The sequence below is a fragment of the Salmo salar genome, chromosome ssa02 (genome assembly GCF_905237065.1).
Source record: "Salmo salar chromosome ssa02, Ssal_v3.1, whole genome shotgun sequence".
Classification (NCBI taxonomy): domain Eukaryota; kingdom Metazoa; phylum Chordata; class Actinopteri; order Salmoniformes; family Salmonidae; genus Salmo; species Salmo salar.
The window spans coordinates 14766196-14787544 of record NC_059443.1 but is presented as its reverse complement, the minus strand read 5'-3'; the positions used below and the strand labels follow the sequence as shown (position 1 = coordinate 14787544).

Below are 21349 nucleotides of genomic sequence, written 5' to 3'. Positions count from 1 at the left end.
ACTAGAGGTCCGTTCTAACTCCTCCCAACACTAGAGGTCCGTTCTAACTCCTCCCAACACTAGAGGTCTGTTCTAACTCCTCCCAACACTAGAGGTCTGTTCTAACTCCCCCAAAACTAGAGGTCTGTTCTAACTCCTCCCAACACTAGAGGTCTGTTCTAACTCCTCCCAACACTAGAGGTCCGTTCTAACTCCTCCCAACACTAGAGGTCCGTTCTAACTCCCCCCAACACTAGAGGTCTGTTCTAACTCCTCCCAACACTAGAGGTCCGTTCTAACTCCTCCCAACACTAGAGGTCCGTTCTAACTCCTCCCAACACTAGTGGTGTGTTCTAACTCCCCCCAACACTAGAGGTCTGTTCTAACTCCTCCCAACACTAGAGGTCTGTTCTAACTCCTCCCAACACTAGAGGTCTGTTCTAACTCCTCCCAACACTAGAGGTCTGTTCTAACTCCTCCCAACACTAGAGGTCTGTTCTAACTCCTCCCAACACTAGAGGTCTGTTCTAACTCCTCCCAACACTAGAGGTCTGTTCTAACTCCTCCCAACACTAGAGGTCTGTTCTAACTCCTCCCAACACTAGAGGTCTGTTCTAACTCCTCCCAACACTAGAGGTCTGTTCTAACTCCTCCCAACACTAGAGGTCCGTTCTAACTCCTCCCAACACTAGAGGTCCGTTCTAACTCCTCCCAACACTAGAGGTCTGTTCTAACTCCTCCCAACACTAGAGGTCTGTTCTAACTCCTCCCAACACTAGAGGTCTGTTCTAACTCCTCCCAACACTAGAGGTCCGTTCTAACTCCTCCCAACACTAGAGGTCTGTTCTAACTCCTCCCAACACTAGAGGTCTGTTCTAACTCCTCCCAACACTAGAGGTCTGTTCTAACTCCTCCCAACACTAGAGGTCTGTTCTAACTCCTCCCAACACTAGAGGTCCGTTCTAACTCCTCCCAACACTAGAGGTCTGTTCTAACTCCTCCCAACACTAGAGGTCTGTTCTAACTCCTCCCAACACTAGAGGTCTGTTCTAACTCCTCCCAACACTAGAGGTCTGTTCTAACTCCTCCCAACACTAGAGGTCTGTTCTAACTCCTCCCAACACTAGAGGTCTGTTCTAACTCCTCCCAACACTAGAGGTCTGTTCTAACTCCTCCCAACACTAGAGGTCCGTTCTAACTCCTCCCAACACTAGAGGTCTGTTCTAACTCCTCCCAACACTAGAGGTCCGTTCTAACTCCTCCCAACACTAGAGGTCCGTTCTAACTCCTCCCAACACTAGAGGTCCGTTCTAACTCCTCCCAACACTAGAGGTCCGTTCTAACTCCTCCCAACACTAGAGGTCCGTTCTAACTCCTCCCAACACTAGAGGTCCGTTCTAACTCCTCCCAACACTAGAGGTCCGTTTCTAACTCCTCCCAACACTAGAGGTCCGTTCTAACTCCTCCCAACACTAGAGGTCCGTTCTAACTCCTCCCAACACTAGAGGTCCGTTCTAACTCCTCCCAACACTAGAGGTCCGTTCTAACTCCTCCCAACACTAGAGGTCCGTTCTAACTCCTCCCAACACTAGAGGTCCGTTCTAACTCCTCCCAACACTAGAGGTCCGTTCTAACTCCTCCCAACACTAGAGGTCCGTTCTAACTCCTCCCAACACTAGAGGTCCGTTCTAACTCCTCCCAACACTAGAGGTCCGTTCTAACTCCTCCCAACACTAGAGGTCTGTTCTAACTCCTCCCAACACTAGAGGTCTGTTCTAACTCCTCCCAACACTAGAGGTCTGTTCTAACTCCTCCCAACACTAGAGGTCTGTTCTAACTCCTCCCAACACTAGAGGTCCGTTCTAACTCCTCCCAACACTAGAGGTCCGTTCTAACTCCTCCCAACACTAGAGGTCCGTTCTAACTCCTCCCAACACTAGAGGTCCGTTCTAACTCCTCCCAACACTAGAGGTCCGTTCTAACTCCTCCCAACACTAGAGGTCCGTTCTAACTCCTCCCAACACTAGAGGTCCGTTCTAACTCCTCCCAACACTAGAGGTCCGTTCTAACTCCTCCCAACACTAGAGGTCCGTTCTAACTCCTCCCAACACTAGAGGTCTGTTCTAACTCCTCCCAACACTAGAGGTCTGTTCTAACTCCTCCCAACACTAGAGGTCTGTTCTAACTCCTCCCAACACTAGAGGTCTGTTCTAACTCCTCCCAACACTAGAGGTCTGTTCTAACTCCTCCCAACACTAGAGGTCTGTTCTAACTCCTCCCAACACTAGAGGTCTGTTCTAACTCCTCCCAACACTAGAGGTCTGTTCTAACTCCTCCCAACACTAGAGGTCTGTTCTAACTCCTCCCAACACTAGAGGTCTGTTCTAACTCCTCCCAACACTAGAGGTCTGTTCTAACTCCTCCCAACACTAGAGGTCTGTTCTAACTCCTCCCAACACTAGAGGTCTGTTCTAACTCCTCCCAACACTAGAGGTCTGTTCTAACTCCTCCCAACACTAGAGGTCTGTTCTAACTCCTCCCAACACTAGAGGTCTGTTCTAACTCCTCCCAACACTAGAGGTCTGTTCTAACTCCTCCCAACACTAGAGGTCTGTTCTAACTCCTCCCAACACTAGAGGTCTGTTCTAACTCCTCCCAACACTAGAGGTCTGTTCTAACTCCTCCCAACACTAGAGGTCTGTTCTAACTCCTCCCAACACTAGAGGTCTGTTCTAACTCCTCCCAACACTAGAGGTCTGTTCTAACTCCTCCCAACACTAGAGGTCTGTTCTAACTCCTCCCAACACTAGAGGTCTGTTCTAACTCCTCCCAACACTAGAGGTCTGTTCTAACTCCTCCCAACACTAGAGGTCCGTTCTAACTCCTCCCAACACTAGAGGTCCGTTCTAACTCCTCCCAACACTAGAGGTCCGTTCTAACTCCTCCCAACACTAGAGGTCCGTTCTAACTCCTCCCAACACTAGAGGTCCGTTCTAACTCCTCCCAACACTAGAGGTCCGTTCTAACTCCTCCCAACACTAGAGGTCCGTTCTAACTCCTCCCAACACTAGAGGTCCGTTCTAACTCCTCCCAACACTAGAGGTCCGTTCTAACTCCTCCCAACACTAGAGGTCCGTTCTAACTCCTCCCAACACTAGAGGTCCGTTCTAACTCCTCCCAACACTAGAGGTCCGTTCTAACTCCTCCCAACACTAGAGGTCTGTTCTAACTCCTCCCAACACTAGAGGTCCGTTCTAACTCCTCCCAACACTAGAGGTCTGTTCTAACTCCTCCCAACACTAGAGGTCTGTTCTAACTCCTCCCAACACTAGAGGTCTGTTCTAACTCCTCCCAACACTAGAGGTCTGTTCTAACTCCTCCCAACACTAGAGGTCTGTTCTAACTCCTCCCAACACTAGAGGTCTGTTCTAACTCCTCCCAACACTAGAGGTCTGTTCTAACTCCTCCCAACACTAGAGGTCTGTTCTAACTCCTCCCAACACTAGAGGTCTGTTCTAACTCCTCCCAACACTAGAGGTCCGTTCTAACTCCTCCCAACACTAGAGGTCTGTTCTAACTCCTCCCAACACTAGAGGTCCGTTCTAACTCCTCCCAACACTAGAGGTCCGTTCTAACTCCTCCCAACACTAGAGGTCCGTTCTAACTCCTCCCAACACTAGAGGTCCGTTCTAACTCCTCCCAACACTAGAGGTCCGTTCTAACTCCTCCCAACACTAGAGGTCCGTTCTAACTCCTCCCAACACTAGAGGTCCGTTCTAACTCCCCCCAACACTAGAGGTCCGTTCTAACTCCTCCCAACACTAGAGGTCCGTTCTAACTCCTCCCAACACTAGAGGTCCGTTCTAACTCCTCCCAACACTAGAGGTCTGTTCTAACTCCTCCCAACACTAGAGGTCTGTTCTAACTCCTCCCAACACTAGAGGTCTGTTCTAACTCCTCCCAACACTAGAGGTCTGTTCTAACTCCTCCCAACACTAGAGGTCTGTTCTAACTCCTCCCAACACTAGAGGTCTGTTCTAACTCCTCCCAACACTAGAGGTCCGTTCTAACTCCTCCCAACACTAGAGGTCTGTTCTAACTCCTCCCAACACTAGAGGTCCGTTCTAACTCCTCCCAACACTAGAGGTCCGTTCTAACTCCTCCCAACACTAGAGGTCTGTTCTAACTCCTCCCAACACTAGAGGTCTGTTCTAACTCCTCCCAACACTAGAGGTCTGTTCTAACTCCTCCCAACACTAGAGGTCTGTTCTAACTCCTCCCAACACTAGAGGTCTGTTCTAACTCCTCCCAACACTAGAGGTCCGTTCTAACTCCTCCCAACACTAGAGGTCCGTTCTAACTCCTCCCAACACTAGAGGTCCGTTCTAACTCCTCCCAACACTAGAGGTCTGTTCTAACTCCTCCCAACACTAGAGGTCCGTTCTAACTCCTCCCAACACTAGAGGTCCGTTCTAACTCCTCCCAACACTAGAGGTCCGTTCTAACTCCTCCCAACACTAGAGGTCTGTTCTAACTCCTCCCAACACTAGAGGTCTGTTCTAACTCCTCCCAACACTAGAGGTCTGTTCTAACTCCTCCCAACACTAGAGGTCCGTTCTAACTCCTCCCAACACTAGAGGTCCGTTCTAACTCCTCCCAACACTAGAGGTCTGTTCTAACTCCTCCCAACACTAGAGGTCTGTTCTAACTCCTCCCAACACTAGAGGTCCGTTCTAACTCCTCCCAACACTAGAGGTCTGTTCTAACTCCTCCCAACACTAGAGGAAGGAGAGTTGAGACGTCCAGAAAAGTCATTCTGATCTGTGGCTGCTGACTCACATGAGGCTGGTTGCCACTGATCTCACACACACACACACACACACACACACACACACACACACACACACACACACACACACACACACACAGGGCCTGTTGTTCTCTAGCCCAGCGGCTGAGGGTAGATATGCTTATCAGGAGAGAGAGAGTGAAGGAAAGAGAGAGGGGAAGGGGTCTCTACTCTCTCGGTCTCCCCATCTCTCATCCCCTCACACAACAGTGGGCTGGGTGAAATAACAGAAGTGAAAAAGATGTGAGCCAGTGTGAAAAGGAAAGCTAGGCCACAATAGGCCAGTCCAATAGAAAGCTATCCTCTGTTGGTCTGTAGGGTGAGTGGAGTAGTACTGCTCTGCTCCCAGTTATCCCTCTAAATCCTGTCTACTCCAGGCCTTCCTGACTTAACCAGCTCTGCTCTGACTGGGGCACCCAGCCAACACACACACACCATACGCACAGCACACACGACAATGAAACACACTCACTCACAAAGCAGACAGAGACACACAGAGACACACTCAATCAGTCACAGACAGACCGACTGAAGACTCTTGTGATTGGAGACGTGTGTGTGTGTGTGTGTGTGTGTGTGTGTGTGTGTGTGTGTGTGTGTGTGTGTGGTGTGTGTGTGTGGTGTGTGTGTGATTGCGCATGTGATTGGAGACGTGTGTGCGTATGTGTGTGCGTGTGTGTGTGTGTGTGATTGCGCATGTGATTGACTCAATGAGTCAGCAGAATTTGGACACATTACATTTCCTCTGAGGGGAGGGTGTCACCATGGAAACCAGGCCTTTCCTGTGGGGGTCGTATCTCATGCTAAAACAGATGCTGAAGGAGAAGTGCACACATAGGGTGGTGGGCCGAAGCCCCGCCAAGGGAGGAGATGATTTTTTATATACGACTGTAAAACTATTTTATGATGACTGTAACAGTTGGCACCTTCAATTCTTGCACATTTTCTCATAAAGAATATTTCAACACAAATTTGCCAAAGTGTTAAACTTGGAATCAATCAGAACTCCCATAAACACCCCTGGTGATGAAGGCAGCCAATGGCCTGCTTCTACCTTCGATGTAAACACAGCCTCTTGTGAAAACTCTAGCTGTTGCCTGATCAACAGGAACAGATATAGCTCGTTCCCAAGACTGAAACAAGATAAATATCTGTTTTTGAGGGCATTTAAAATATGCAGCATGCAATAGGAATTGTCTTGATCGTATGAAGAGGTAAGGAGTTCCCAGTTGTCTTGATCGTATGAAGAGGTAAGGAGTTCCCAGTTGTCTTGATCATATGAAGAGGTAAGGAGTTCCCAGTTATCTTGATCGTATGAAGAGGTAAGGAGTTCCCAGTTGTTTTGATCGTATGAAGAGGTAAGGAGTTCCCAGTTGTCTTGATCGTATGAAGAGGTAAGGAGTTCCCAGTTGTCTTGATCGTATGAAGAGGTAAGGAGTTCCCAGTTGTCTTGATCGTATGAAGAGGTAAGGAGTTCCCAGTTATCTTGATCGTATGAAGAGGTAAGGAGTTCCCAGTTGTCTTGATCGTATGAAGAGGTAAGGAGTTCCCAGTTGTTTTGATCGTATGAAGAGGTAAGGAGTTCCCAGTTGTCTTGATCGTATGAAGAGGTAAGGAGTTCCCAGTTGTCTTGATCGTATGAAGAGGTAAGGAGTTCCCAGTTGTCTTGATCGTATGAAGAGGTAAGGAGTTCCCAGTTGTCTTGATCGTATGAAGAGGTAAGGAGTTCCCAGTTGTCTTGATCGTATGAAGAGGTAAGGAGTTCCCAGTTGTCTTGATCGTATGAAGAGGTAAGGAGTTCCCAGTTGTCTTGATCGTATGAAGAGGTAAGGAGTTCCCAGTTGTCTTGATCGTATGAAGAGGTAAGGAGTTCCCAGTTGTCTTGATCGTATGAAGAGGTAAGGAGTTCCCAGTTGTCTTGATCGTATGAAGAGGTAAGGAGTTCCCAGTTGTCTTGATCGTATGAAGAGGTAAGGAGTTCCCAGTTGTCTTGATCGTATGAAGAGGTAAGGAGTTCCCAGTTGTCTTGATCGTATGAAGAGGTAAGGAGTTCCCAGTTGTCTTGATCGTATGAAGAGGTAAGGAGTTCCCAGTTATCTTGGAAGCAGCACAAGATGCAGAAGCAGCAGCTCTTGCGTTGTCTGACAGATTTCCACTCAAAGGCTCTGTATCTGTATGATGTACGCGTATGATAAATAAGATACGACTATACTGTACACACGCGCCAATTTAATTCCACTAAATTATGTAAAGTAACCTATAGACCGGTAAGCATGACCAGTCAAATGTATTTACATCATCTCAAATCCGATCAAATTATTGGTCACATACACATGGTTAGCAGATGTTAATGCGAGTGTAGCGAAATGCTTGTGCTTCTAGTTCCAACAGTGCAGAAATATCTAACAAGTAATCTAACAATTCCCCACCAACTACCTAATACACACAAATCTAAAGGGGTGAATGAAAATATGTACATATAAATACAGTGAGGGAAAAAAGTATTTGATCCCCTGCTGATTTTGTACGTTTGCCCACTGACAAAGAAATGATCAGTCTATAATTTTAATGGTAGGTTTATTTGAACAGTGAGAGACAGAATAACAACAACAAAATCCAGAAAAACGCATGTCAAAAATGTTATAAAATGATTTGCATTTTAATGAGGGAAATAAGTATTTGACCCCTCTGCAAAACATGACTTAGTACTTGGTGGCAAAACCCTTGTTGGGAATCACAGAGGTCAGACGTTTCTTGTAGTTGGCCACCAGGTTTGCACACATCTCAGGAGGGATTTTGTCCCACTCCACTTTGCAGATCTTCTCCAAGTCATTAAGGTTTCGAGGCTGACGTTTGGCAACTCGAACCTTCAGCTCCCTCCACAGATTTTCTATGGGATTAAGGTCTGGAGACTGGCTAGGCCACTCCAGGACCTTAACGTGCTTCTTCTTGAGCCACTCCTTTGTTGCCTTGGCCGTGTGTTTTGGGTCATTGTCATGCTGGAATACCCATCCACGACCCATTTTCAATGCCCTGGCTGAGGGAAGGAGGTTCTCACCCAAGATTTGACGGTACATGCCCCCGTCCATCGTCCCTTTGATGCAGTGAAGTTGTCCTGTCCCCTTAGCAGAAAAACACCCCCAAAGCATAATGTTTCCACCTCCATGTTTGATGGTGGGGATGGTATTCTTGGGGTCATAGGCAGCATTCCTCCTCCAAACACGGCGAGTTGAGTTGATGCCAAAGAGCTCCATTTTGGTCTCATCTGACCATAACACTTTCACCCAGTTGTCCTCTGAATCATTCAGATATTCATTGGCAAACTTCAGACGGGCATGTATATGTGCTTTCTTGAGCAGGGGGACCTTGCGGGCGCTGCAGGATTTCAGTCCTTCACGGCGTAGTGTGTTACCAATTGTTTTCTTGGTGACTATGGTCCCAGCTGCCTTGAGATCATTGACAAGATCCTCCTGTGTAGTTCTGGGCTGATTCCTCACCATTCTCATGATCATTGCAACTCCACGAGGTGAGATCTTGCATGGAGCCCCAGGCCGAGGGAGATTGACAGTTCTTTTGTGTTTCTTCCATTTGCGAATAATCGCACCAGCTGTTGTCACCTTCTCACCAAGCTGTTTGGCGATGGTCTTGTAGCCCATTCCAGCCTTGTGTAGGTCTACAATCTTGTTCCTGACATCCTTGGAGAGCTCTTTGGTCTTGGCCATGGTGGAGAGTTAGGAATCTGATTGATTGCTTCTGTGGACAGGTGTCTTTTATACAGGTAACAAGCTGAGATTAGGAGCACTCCCTTTAACCCCGTGTCTTACAAACCTTGGGGATTGGTCAAGGCTTATTGTTTGTTAATTTTTATCATTGGGATTCAAAAATTCCCGTAACAATTGGTCCTTCGAGCCGGATCTGATATACCTGTTGACTGTCGTTCCAGGGGACACTGAAAACCGTGCACGGGCGGATGAAACATCCGTAAAAAACAAAGTCCTGCCCTCTAATATTGAGGGTTAATTTCAGGCCGGTGGCGAACTGGAACACGACAGTAAACGGTGACGAGAGCTAACCAAAATTATACCTCAGCTGCAAAGAAAAGGTCCGTAATCTTTATTCATTTGTTTGGGGGTTAAGTAAAAAAAAAACTCGCTTAAAAAATGGACTTTGCATTAAGAATAGTAAATGGGTAGAAGCGTTCCCAACTTACTTGGTGGACATGATTATGGTAGCTAAAATAATAGGTCAAGATATACAGTGGGGCAAAAAAGTATTTAGTCAGCCACCAATTGTGCAAGTTCTCCCACTTAAAAAGATGAGCGAGGCCTGTAATTTTCATCATAGGTACACTTCAACTATGGCAGACAAAATGAGAAGAAAAAAAATCCAGAAAATCACATTGTAGGATTTTTTATGAATTTATTTTTAAGTGGGAGAACTTGCACAATTGGTGGCTGACTAAATACTTTTTTGCCCCACTGTAATCCCTAGAATTGGTTTACTATGATCTATTTTTTAAATAATGGAATACAATTTAGCTAATCAGGTAGAGCCTATAGAATGCCAGAGTTAGGGAGATTAGAACAAGCAGACATAGAACTTGAAGATATAGTAGCAGAACACATGAGAAGACTGTTTGTTAACCAAACCCGTATGTCCAAGATTGTGTCCAACAGGTGAATTACAGGAGAAGGTGATTCACGCAATACAGCCTGGAGACTGGGTGTGGATCCAGTCCCTGAGGAGGAAAGACTGGAAACAGCCCTGTTGGGAAGGACCGTACCAGGTTCTGTTAACTACCGCCTTTGCCATTAGAATAGCTGAGAGAGCCACTTGGGTCCACGTTACCCACTGCAAGAAGGTAGGAACTCATACAAGCACTGCTGATCACACACAGAGTTAGGAGAAGAACCGAGTACCAACAGGGTTCGGGGGTTACCTCCTTAACGAAGATTCCCTATCCCGACCTGTCATCACTGTGTGTGCTCCTAGAGTGTGAGTATGGGGTGGTTCCAGGCAGATTGGCTACAGCCGGGAGAGAGTTGGCGGTTTTTGGGAATATGGGGGACCCTAAGCTGCATCATAGTACTAATAATATTTTTGATACATCCAGATCCACTACCAGTCGGCCTAAATCGTACTGAATCTCTACCACAGTTGAGAAGCAAAAGACAAACTACTGAAAATAAGGACAGGCAAAGAAGAGTAACCTATAAAATAGGGGTTAGAGAAGGACAAAACGCGAGATTTAGGATGAGGGTACTAAATATGACTAACGGAAGGGGACACTGTTATAATGAGATAACTGACGACAACACCCCATTATACCTGTGTCAACCAACTAGGTCTATGTGTTCCTGGTCTCAGGTGTTTAAACACACATGGGGCAGGGAATATGAGACTAATATCTGGAAATGGAGTGCATGGTGGGGTGTTGAACGGAATAAGGATATTCCCTCATGTATGTTGGGGATAGTAGTAACTAGTAATGGCATACAAATGAAGTATATGGCATGCGCTGAGGAGTATGCCAAGGATACCTGCATATAATTTCAGTACAGACACTAACTACAGTGATATACCCCGTAGTAAATCCGTTATTAGGAATTGATCATTCAGGTGGAAAATCCTTTGGTTCCACTAGTCTACCTGATGTGAAGGATTTCCTTCTCCAAGAAAGGAACCAGGGGGAGATAGAAGGAATACCAGATGAAAATCTCTGGTTAAAATGGATGAATTACACGGCCAGGGCTCTGGGCGAAACTAATTGTTATGCATGTTCTACTGGGCGACAAACTATGTTGACTGCTCCAATGCCACAGACGATGCTCTCTTGTGTGTTAGACTTAGGATCTAATCAGGAAGAGGTCAGTTGTACAGGGATGGGGTTGGCCCGATTAAAGAGCGCAGCCAATCCACCTCAGTTCACTCTAACTCCTGGAGAGTATCAGTGTTATAGACACAGGAATGGTAGTAGGGATTTGGGAGATTTTAATGGATGTAAGACAGTAGTGAATGTGACAGACTTAGATTGGGAAGTGCAGGAGAAGATTCTTAACCTCACAGCACCTGTAACTGATGTATGGTGGGCATGTTCCGACCAAGGACACATAAGACAGATGTTACCAAAAGGGTGGGTAGGTACTTGCGCCCCAGTGTTATTGGTACAACCAGTGAGGATTAGTCATCAACGGCCAGTGGTGAGTAAAATAGTAAGAAATAAGAGAAGTCTGGTCCTAGATGAGGTTAGCCCCATATGGATGAATTCCATAGGGATCCCTAGAGGAGCATCAGATCAATACAAGGAGTTGAATCAAATAGGTGAAGGGTTCACAACTACTTCCTTTTGGTGGGTTATGATAAAGAAGAATGTGGATTGGATAAACTATATTTATTACAATCAGAAAAGATTTGTAAATCAGACTAGAGATGCAGTGAAGGGAATCTCTGACCAATTAGGTTGGCTCTTGATATGTTATTGGCAGAGAAGGGCGGGGTTTGTCATTGCGGTACTTTTATTCCAAATAATACATCACCAGAGAGGACTGTAACTAGAGCCTTGGCTGGGTTGACCGCACTAAGTGAAGAATGGGCTGAATAATACATCACCAGAGAGGACTGTAACTAGAGCCTTGGCTGGGTTGACCGCACTAAGTGAAGAATGGGCTGAATAATACATCACCAGAGAGGACTGTAACTAGAGCCTTGGCTGGGTTGACCGCACTAAGTGAAGAATGGGCTGAATAATACATCACCAGAGAGGACTGTAACTAGAGCCTTGGCTGGGTTGACCGCACTAAGTGAAGAATGGGCTGAATAATACATCACCAGAGAGGACTGTAACTAGAGCCTTGGCTGGGTTGACCGCACTAAGTGAAGAATGGGCTGAATAATACATCACCAGAGAGGACTGTAACTAGAGCCTTGGCTGGGTTGACCACACTAAGTGAAGAATGGGCTGAATAATACATCACCAGAGAGGACTGTAACTAGAGCCTTGGCTGGGTTGACCGCACTAAGTGAAGAATGGGCTGAATAATACATCACCAGAGAGGACTGTAACTAGAGCCTTGGCTGGGTTGACCGCACTAAGTGAAGAATGGGCTGAATAATACATCACCAGAGAGGACTGTAACTAGAGCCTTGGCTGGGTTGACCGCACTAAGTGAAGAATGGGCTGAATAATACATCACCAGAGAGGATTGTAACTAGAGCCTTGGCTGGGTTGACCACACTAAGTGAAGAATGGGCTGAATAATACATCACCAGAGAGGACTGTAACTAGAGCCTTGGCTGGGTTGACCGCACTAAGTGAAGAATGGGCTGAATAATACATCACCAGAGAGGACTGTAACTAGAGCCTTGGCTGGGTTGACCGCACTAAGTGAAGAATGGGCTGAATAATACATCACCAGAGAGGACTGTAACTAGAGCCTTGGCTGGGTTGACCACACTAAGTGAAGAATGGGCTGAATAATACATCACCAGAGAGGACTGTAACTAGAGCCTTGGCTGGGTTGACCACACTAAGTGAAGAATGGGCTGAATAATACATCACCAGAGAGGACTGTAACTAGAGCCTTGGCTGGGTTGACCTCACTAAGTGAAGAATGGGCTGAATAATACATCACCAGAGAGGACTGTAACTAGAGCCTTGGCTGGGTTGACCGCACTAAGTGAAGAATGGGCTGAATAATACATCACCAGAGAGGACTGTAACTAGAGCCTTGGCTGGGTTGACCACACTAAGTGAAGAATGGGCTGAATAATACATCACCAGAGAGGACTGTAGACGAGTTATGCAAATGCACCATGCTCACGCATTTTGTTGAGACAAAAAGTCCAAAAAGTTATACTACAGTTTGTAGAAACATGTCAAACGATGTATAGCATCAATCTTTAGGATGTTTTTATCATACATCTTCGATAATATTCCGACCGGACAAATCCTTTGTCTTCAGAAAGGAAAAAGAAAGCACCTCGCGCTGACGGCCACGCGCATGAATGATCTAATGGCACTCAGCCAGACACCTGGTTGACATGACTGTCATTCCCTTCCAGGTCACAGTAGAAGCCTGTAACAATGTTCTAAAGACTGTTGACATCTAGTGGAAGCCTTAGGAACTGCAAAATGACCCCTAAGTGACTGTAGTTTGAATAGGGAATTAATTTTAAAAAACTACAAGCCTCAGATTTTCAACCTCCTGGTTGGATTTTTCTCAGGGTTTAGCCTGCCATATGAGTTCTGTTATACTCACAGACATCATTCAAACAGTTTTATAAACTGCAGAGTGTTTTCCATCCAAATCTACTAATAATATGCATATCCTACATTCTGGGTCTGGGTAGCAGGCAGTTTACTACGGGCACAATTTTCATCCGGACGTCAAAATACTGCCCCCTACCCTAGAGAAGTTAATTAACTTTTCTATTTTTTTTACCGGACAAAAGCCAGTTAACAGAAACCTTGACACACGTATACAACCACACATACACACGTACACATACACACGACCACAGCACACATTGTCAGGAGGGGAGGGGGATGAAACTAGGCCCAGACTTCTCCTTTTCACTCTGTCTATCACTGTTGAGGACACTGGAGGCTCTGCCTCTCTGTCTATTAGGAGGCAGAGAGGACCAGAAGATATCTGGCACAACGTCATCTGAATACTAATCTGCAGAACAACACAAACAGCTGAAAAACAAACTGCAGAAAAACTGGATGAACAACTGAATCAGTCATTTTGGATAAAAGGGGGAACAGCTTTTCTTGAAGCTCTGGGAAACCCAGAGAGAAACAATAGACTAGAAACACTGTCCATCTGACTGGTACATAGAACACACTGCCAACCTCTGTCTGACCTCACCCTAAACATGAACCACTAGTCTACCATTATGTCCTGAGTCTCTCCATCATAAACATTCTATTCCACCATTTAAGAGAGGAGCACCATAAACATCACGAGGCTTTACACTCCCTTTAGAGCTCTGAGTGGTTCCTGACCTCTACACTCCCTTTAGAGCTCTGAGTGGTTCCTGACTTCTACACTCCCTTTAGAGCTCTGAGTGGTTCCTGACTTCTACACTCCCTTTAGAGCTCTGAGTGGTTCCTGACTTCTACACTCCCTTAAGAGCTCTGAGTGGTTCCTGACTTTTACACCCCCTTTAGAGCTCTGAGTGGTTCCTGACTTCTACACCCCCTTTAGAGCTCTGATTGGTTCCTGACTTCTACACTCCCTTTAGAGCTCTGAGTGGTTCCTGACTTCTACACTCCCTTTAGAGCTCTGAGTGGTTCCTGACTTCTACACTCCCTTTAGAGCTCTGAGTGGTTCCTGACTTCTACACTCCCTTTAGAGCTCTGAGTGGTTCCTGACTTCTACACTCCCTTTAGAGCTCTGAGTGGTTCCTGACTTCTACACTCCCTTTAGAGCTCTGAGTGGTTCCTGACTTCTACACCCCCTTTAGAGCTCTGATTGGTTCCTGACTTCTACACTCCCTTTAGAGCTCTGAGTGGTTCCTGACTTCTACACTCCCTTTAGAGCTCTGAGTGGTTCCTGACTTCTACACTCCCTTTAGAGCTCTGAGTGGTTCCTGACTTCTTCACCCCCTTTAGAGCTTTGAGTGTTCCTGAGTTCTATTACAACATATACGAGAGAAGTAACTGAGAGGCTTTACTAGAATGGAAAACATGACTAACATCATGTGAACTCTTGACTATAGAAGACTATTGTATAGGCGGGGCGAGCTCTTGGTTAAATACATCATCTTGGTGCCCCGGGGTGGGGCCAAGGCGGGCGGACACTGGCACACACACAAACAAAATAAGAAAATTACATTTACCAGATGCTTCAATCTGAAGCAATTTAAAGTAATGTGTGCATACATGGAATTCACTATCCTGGCATTGCAAGCACCATGCTCTACCTACTGAGCTACAGATGACCAATCAGGGCTGTAAAAAAAGGTTTGTAAAACCCGACGTTTATGGTTCTCCTGTCTTAAATGGTAAGACACACACAGCCATCTCACAGTGATTCCCTGGTGGCATCACACCCTCCCACATGGTGTTAGTTAGCCTTGGCCAGTTATCAACCTCACACAGCAGAGACACACTACCCAGCCAGAACGTATGTGTGGACCATAGAGTGTGATAGGTGATTCCTGCCTCTGTGTGTGTGTGTGTGTGTGTGTGTGTGTGTGTGTGTGTGTGTGTGTGTGTGTGTGTGTGTGTGTGTGTGTGTGTGTGTGTGTGTGTGTGTGTGTGTGTGTGTGTGTGTGTACAAAGAATTAGGAACATCTTCCAAACATTGAGCCGCACGCCCTTTCGCCCTCAGAAAAGCCTCAATTCGTTGGGGAATGGACTCTACAAGGTGTTGAAAGCATTCCACAGGGATGCTGGCCCATGTTGACTCCAAGGCTTCCCACAGTTGTATGTCAAGTTGGCTGGATGTTCTTTGGATGCTGGACCATTCTTGATACACACAGGAAACTGTTGAGTGTGAAAAACCCAGCAGCGTTGCAGTTCTAGTTCAAAGGCACTTAAATCATTTGTCTTGCCCATTCACCCTCTGAAAGGCACACATACACATTATACTGTATGTCTCAAGGCTTAAACAGCATTCTTTAACCTGTCTCCTCCTCTTCATCTACACGGACAGAAGTGGATTTAAGAAATGGCATCAATAAGGGATCATAGCTTTCACCTGGAATCACCTGGTCAGTCTATGTCATGGAAAGAGCAGGTGTTCCTAATGTTTTGTACACTCAGTGTGTGTGTGTGTGTGTGTGTGTGTGTGTGTGTGTGTGTGTGTGTGTGTGTGTGTGTGTGTGTGTGTGTGTGTGTGTGTGTGTAGAGCTGGCAAGGCTCCCCAGTGGCACAGGCTGACCCACTTCTGTGTGAAATTCTATCCCTGATATGACCCTATGAGCAGCCAGAGGACACACACACACGCACGCACGCACGCACGCACGCACGCACGCACGCACGCACGCACGCACGCACACACACACACACACACACACACACACACACACACACACACACACACACACACACACACAAAGCCTGAGAGGCAAAAACAGTAACATGGTGCTCTCTCTCTCTCTCACGCCACCCCTCTGTCCCACTCCTCTCTCTGTATCTCGCTCCGTCTCTCTCCATGGTCACTCTGAGTTTACAATCAGTGCCTCTCTGCTTTCTGATCTAACTATGACAAACATCCGGAAAAAACCTCAGAGGTAAGGAGTGTGCAGTATATCAGTTTCTATCAGACCATCAGATCAGAGAGAAGAACATGATAAAGCAGACTGGTAGAGTGAATGTATCTGATCAACACTGCACCAGGATTATGGAGAGCCTGTGGTAGCATAGATGCTACAGACGTCTCTGAAAGATGCTAGACACAATCTTCATAAATAAGGCCCTTCTAAAATTCAGAACCTTTTCAACATGAAAAATAAAATCAGAGTATGTTTCATTTATGACATCACATCTTCCTGTTCTGAAGGTCAGTCAATGTTGAAATCCAAAAACCAGTTTGATGAGTGTTTTTAAAGTACATTAGCTAAAAACTGACTGATCAAATAGAGAATCGTTAAGCTATTTGCTGATGTTTGCCTGACTAGCCTCAAGGTCAAGAAAAACCCTCCTTGTGTCAAAACTGTTGTTTCAATATGAATATCTTGTAAAACAGGGCTGTGTGTGTGTGTGTTCTGATCAGCATCAGCCAGATTTCACCATGAGTCTCTGTAAACCAGGAGTCTCCAACAGGTCAATCGAGAGCCTACCTATGAGTAGCTTGCCAAACAATTCTGAAAGTACACGCAATTTTCACATGTTCCACCGCAAACTGTCATTAACAAATCTCCCAAGTATTAAACACAGCAAGCAGTCAGCTCCTATCTAATCAACACAACACTGACATTATCCCACCCCTGGTTAGACACGATTGGCTTAAAAAGCCAAACCTAACACAATATCTGCCTATTTATTTCCAGCAATATTGCCCCTGTCTGTCTGTGTGGTGCAGGCGTTTGTCTATCACTCTGTGTAGCCAGTGGATGTGATAACCATCTTGTGGGTTGACTGAAATACTTTCCCCAAAACTTTCTAGATATAATGTTACCTGCAAAGTAGGCTTACCTGGCAGAAGTATATCATGAGTAAGTATATCATTTCTATCTATTATTTGTTATTTTCAAACTTCATACCATGAAAAGAGCAGCAGCAGTAGCTTACAGAACCATGGCTAGACTGGCACATTAGACAGCACATTCCTCAGCACATTCCTCACTCGATAGATGCGCAATTAAAGGGGATTTACACTCTAAAATAAAAATGTGTTCGTTTTCTTCCAGACCTAAAAAAAAGTTTTCTGATGTGATTTAACAGAAGATCAAATTTCATTGTTTCTCTATGAACGATGGTAATTTTGAGAGTCAAAAACCACAACAATCTAAAACCAGGAAAAATACAACTGAGAAAACATAATTTGGGAAAATATAAAACATATTTTGGTTGTTTATGAACCATTATTTGACCAGGTTGACAGAAAACATAGTGAACGACTTTCTCTTGTACACTAAGGACCTGGGGAAGAGTTGGGTTAGGAGCGGAGAACTACATGCCTATTTGAAAGCTAGAAAAGAAATTGCAGCTCGCGACATGTTTAAAAAACAATGAAGAGAGAGAGAGATAGAAGAGTTAAGGATAGAGAAAGAAGGTGAGAGAGTATTTTTTCTCTGGCAGCAGCTTTCCTCATAGCCATCAGAGGTATAGCCACCTATGTGTGTCTGAGTGATGCTGTTGTTGTTATTATGACATCATCTTATTAGCTAACATCAGTAGCGTTGTGGTGTGACCATCTGAGATAATCTCATTGTCATGTCAGTTGCATCGATCAATACTGGGGATCAACAGGAAACAGTACATCCTTCTTCCTTCCAACTATAAAATAGATAACCAACCAATTCATCCCGTTCTGGATAGAAGTTGTCTTTAGGCACAGATCTAGGATCAGCTTGCCTTCCCCAAATCCTAACTTTACCCATTATGTGAAAAGACAACACGACCTTGGATCAGCGTCTAGATCCAACTTAATCCCACTCCTAGTGTTGTTCCCCTGTCCCAGCCTTCGACACAGGGAGGTAAATTAGGCCTAGGCTACATGGGCCAGTGATGAAGGTCAGTCTGAGTTATTGATTTGAGATTATGGTAGGTAACCTAGCGGTTAAGAGCGTCGGGACATTAACTGAAAAGTCGCTGGTTCGAATCCCCGAGCAGACTAAGTGAAAAATCTGCCGAGATGCCCTTGAGCAAGGCACTTAACCCTAATTGCTCCTCTAAGTCGCTCCGGATAAGACCGTATGCTAAATGACTCAAATCTACAGGCTGCAGTGATATAGGTCTCTGTGGGTCAGTTATAATGATACAGGGTTTAGATATCAGGTGATATAGGGTGACTCCTCATCCCCAGTCTGCAGGGTTCTGTGTTCCGGCCACGGACCAGAGGGAACAATGGCATTCTTGTGCTGGGAGCTCCAGGTGGCTGGGGAAACCCAATCCTACCCAACCCCAGTCACCCAGTTTGAGTCTGAGCCTGCCTCACTGGCACAGCTCAGGGAGAACCAACGCTGCCTTCCTCCAGAGAGACACTGCAGAATAGAGCTATTGTTCCACCAGAGCAACTCCAAACTACACACACTCACTAAATCCACTTTCTTAGAGAAACACACAAACAGACTCAGAAACACACACACACACACACACACACCAAATAGGGGAGCACATCTGCTGTGGTCTGGACCTGAACACGCAGCAGGACAGGAAACACATCATGCAGACTCCACGGCCTTGAATTGAGGAACATGATTCATTTCCTGTGAATGCTGGACAGTAATGCCTTAAAACAGGGCTTGGCTATTGGCTAACCCACAGCATTTCCACTGTAGAAAGGTACTAAACATGACACAATACTTTCAGTCTCACTGAGGGGGGATTCAAAACATGGCACAACATCGCCAGTCCGAGGATTTAGAGGGGCTTTGAACATCAAACGCCTGAAGTCACACATGGTTTGAGAAAGGGTGTGTGTGTGTGTGTGTGTGTGTGTGTGTGTGTGTAAGGGAGGGAGAGAGAGCTTGTGCAACTGTCATTACATTTCAACTGTTGCTAAAGGACAACTGTATTCTCTCTCCCTCTTTGCGGTTCAGCTGCAGTCTTCACTCCAAGCTCAGCTCTCTGCTGCTGTAAGCAATAACACAGTGTTGTGTTTCAGTGTGCACAGCCATCCATGTCCTCTGGCCACATTGTGCTCTGGGTAGCAGGGGGCCCATGCTAACAGATAAGGCCAGATAATGTCCCTCCAGCTAGCAGCAGTGCTGCTCTGTTCTGCACATGTTCTCCTATTGTGCAAGCCAGAGCCACAGAGCCTGGGCCTCATCCACAGGCACAGAGGATAAATAATGGATGACCATCTCTTCCTGCCCCTGGAGAAACATGACAGACTCATTTCATTCCCCTACATCTTCATCTGCAGCCAGAGAGTTACAGGATTGATTGTGAATCCATTTCCTTATCTATCAGATGTATAATTACAGCACTGCGAGTGCACGCTCACTGGCTCGCTCTGCTCGCATACAAAGACAAACACTGTCTTTCACACAGAAACACACACACACACTCACACATAGACCTGCTCTGGCCCAGGCTCCACATACATTAACGCGCCTCTATAAAAGGTCCCTTCCGGATTAGGTTACGTGAAATGTAATCAACTTCAGGCCTATTGTAGAGCACGAGCTGGAGCTGGGAGAGGCATGCATGGCTATAGGCCTAGTTCTGGACTGTCTCCAACTGACTCAGAGTTCACAGCTGGTGGTAAGAAGTCATACAGTCATATTTAGTTGCTATTAAACATGTGTAGTAACTCTGTAATTACTATTGTAAAGATGTTAATTTGTTACACTAGTACTTTTGATGATTGCATTATACTAGAGTTGGTTGGAATAGGGTCTGTTACTTATTGCATTCGTGTAATAGCTACCCAAACCATTCCATTACAAGGCTATTTTAAGTAGGCCTACTGACATTAAAACAGTCACGGGGAGCAACTACCGATAGGCTATATGAAGTGTTAGTGACTAGGCCTAAACCTTGGCTTACTTTCAGGTCAATGCTGTTTTGTGATACGTCATTATTGAGAGCAATATATCATCATAACAAGGGCATTTGTGAGTCGTTAGTCCATTCCATCCAAATGCTCACAGAAAATAAACATTTTGGGGACAGTTTAAGCAAAGATTAGATGTTTTACTTGCTACAGTAACAGACATATTTCAGTAGAATAATTGATGACAGCATGAATATTGAAATTACACAGCCGCTTTTCACTGACAGGTATATATTTCCTGTCGTGGTCTACAGATGTCCAACAACATCTCCAGCCGCCTTCCTCCAGCCGCCTTCCTCCAGCGGACCATGTGACCGTTAGTTACCGTTACCTGGCCAGACGCTGTGTCAATCATCAACAACGGCAGTGCTTGCTTGCCAGCTAGCTGGTTATGGATTAGCTAGCGAAATTACCGACTAGTTTAGCATAAATAACACAATTCAACACCACTTTTACAGTAATACATGTCGGGTATTATTTGCTAACATTTAAATACGTACCTTTTGAATGAAAACGGAGAAATGTATGTGGTTTCTCCTGTGTAGCCCAGGTTTGGTTATTTAGCGAGTCGCATTCCGTATCCCAACGAACCAGTCAGATGTGCTTTGACGAACAAAATCTCCCTTGCTTGTTATAACACGTAGCTAGCCAGCTTTAGCTAGCTAATGGTGTTTAAAACGATACACAATCTAAAGCTAGCTCGAGGCCAAGGGCAACTGAAAACTAAATCCAGTATTATGGAAACTAAACATCCAGAAAGCTAGACACATCGACTAACGTTACCAAGCTAACTGCCAACGACGAGATGTTCGCATGCGCAAACAAATGGAGTGGCTGACTCTGCTCCAGTCGATGTGTGATGAAGAGATCACAGTTGTACCTCAAAAATTAATCCGACAAGAAGGGGTCATTTCCACGTTCGAAAACTGCGACTTAAAACATGTCGTGCGAAACGGCGTCCATTGAAAACATCGTATACTGTTAGGTCAGTACGTGATAGCGGAGTATGAGAGCTGGTAGCTTGTGTGTGTAGGCAGCACTCGGCTCGGGTTCAGAAAGCCCCTGCTGCAGTCGGTTGGGCGGCTGTCGGTTGCAGAGCACCCAGAGGCAGCATCGTACCCAATGACTGTGATCCCGATATGAAAGCATCCTCCCTCTCCAGCCCAACCCGGAAGAAAATTACAACACTGCAGTAACGTCATTCGTAATATACTGGTGGCTTTTAAATGGTTTACACATTTAATAAGGATGACTTATTAAGAAAATCATATGCGACTTTTTAGCTGTAATAGGCTACTTGGGTCAGATGAACAAATTGGCCTATTTTGTTGCTATTCATCAAACTCAA

The 21349-nt window shown here is 45.6% G+C and overlaps 1 protein-coding gene across 2 annotated transcripts in view; it reads right to left on the bottom strand.

Annotated features, from left to right (window-relative positions):
- Positions 1–21147, bottom strand: part of LOC106593364 (polypeptide N-acetylgalactosaminyltransferase 1) — a 171651-nt gene extending 150504 nt beyond the window's left edge. For both annotated transcript variants that reach the window (XM_045712912.1, XM_045712911.1), the window contains exon 1: positions 20502–21147. The gene's annotated coding sequence lies outside the window, so the exon portion shown is untranslated. The remainder of the gene's footprint in view (positions 1–20501) is intronic.
- Positions 21148–21349: the final 202 nt, after the last annotated feature.